This window comes from Bison bison, unplaced genomic scaffold (genome assembly GCF_000754665.1).
Source record: "Bison bison bison isolate TAMUID 2011002044 unplaced genomic scaffold, Bison_UMD1.0 scf7180017864141, whole genome shotgun sequence".
Classification (NCBI taxonomy): domain Eukaryota; kingdom Metazoa; phylum Chordata; class Mammalia; order Artiodactyla; family Bovidae; genus Bison; species Bison bison.
In genome coordinates, this window is record NW_011494713.1 from 2,891,114 (window position 1) to 2,892,785 (window position 1,672).

Sequence of the window (1,672 nt, forward strand, 5' to 3'; positions counted from 1 at the left end):
GGAAAACCATAGCCTTGACTAGACGAACTTTTGTTGGCAAAGTAATGTCTTTGCTTTTGAATATGCTATCTAGGTTGGTCATAACTTTCCTTCCAAGGAGTAAGCGTCTTTTAATTTCATGGCTGCAGTCACCATCTGCAGTGATTTTGGAGCCCAGAAAAATAAAGTCTGACACTGTTTCCCCATCTATTTCCCATGAAGTGATGGGACCGGATGCCATTAAGCGGAAGAAGCACCCTCTTTGAAGGACCCTTTTGCTTTAAAGCAATGTGTTAATTATGTGCCATTTAAAATGTTTGATTAAAAGCACGTCCAACGACATTCTGCCCAACTTCCTTTGTTTCCCAAGTTCATACTACTCTGTGTCTTTGAAAACAATGAAGCTGACATAAAAGCATTTAATCAATATGTCGATTACCTCTGCACTGACTATTTTTCTTACTTAGCCCAAGTAGGTGACATTTCAGTGTTCCTGGATAGAGTTTGTACCGATGAAATACCTGAGACCTGGAGAGACAGGTGACTTGTGTAAGGGCTTACAGTTCAGTTGTGCTTGAGGAACATTTTTTGAACATCTACCATCCACAGAACTCCAAAGGTGAACATTGTAATTCTCCAGGTGCTCCCTGGCAGGTAGGGGGAATAGATGTGTAAGCACAGGTGTGACTTGTGCTCTGCTTTACCAGCTCAGGTGAAAAAAAAAGTGTTCACATTTCTCTCAAAGTTCAAATCAGAACGATCAGCAGAAAGTCTATTCTTCTCCCCGGATATCCAACCCAAGACATGTCCACGGACCTCATAGTTTCTGTACTAGTCAGGGTGGTGTCGGGAAACAGCGCATTCAAGTTGGGTCATTTGAAAAGAGTTCAACAAACGTACTCTTTTCAGAGATGCAAGTGGGGTCAATGAAAGCAATGGTATCTCAGTAAGTGAGGGGAGATGTGAGGGGGCAATAGAAGGGAGTCTATTGGGCTAGGCTGGGGGGAGAGACAGAGGGGAGAGGAGGGAGAAAGAGCATATACTATGTGGATGGACATGTCTGAAGTGAAATGTGGCCTGAGAAAGAGAGAAGGATACCCCTATTGACCCAACAGGGGAGGAATCAGGAGAATCAATGACCTCCCCTCCCCTTCTCTTGCCCTCTGATCTGCTAGTGACCAAACCCCATGGGCCAATCCCAACTGGAAGGCAGAGAGTCAGGGAGTCTATGGCCCATGCATCCCAGTCTCCTAGGCACAGAGCCGGGAAGAGAGGGTTGGAAAGTGTATCTGAGTGATGGGCAAAGAAAAGATATCCAGCACTGTTGTTCTCAAGAGTTCAGTGAATTCATCCTCCTGCACTTGCCTGCAGGACATCAGAACTCCCAGGTGATGCTAAGGGCTGAACTTCACATTTTTTACTTCTGAGAGGACCACCTACTGGTCCTGGTTGTCTCAGGGCTTCTCAGCTGTTGAGCAGCCAGAGGCCCAACGTTGGTCTGATATTAGGTTCTGTCTGTCTACTGCAGGAATTGCTGTATTAGCTGAGGCACATGATGCCTGGAAGCCTAAAGAGACTCTTGGCAAGCCACTGTCTCCTGCATGTGTGACCCAGGTCCCATCACCCCCAGACTGAGGACAGCCTGCACTGTGAGTCTCGACCAGTAGTGGCGGCAGTGGAGAGGCTGCTGTAG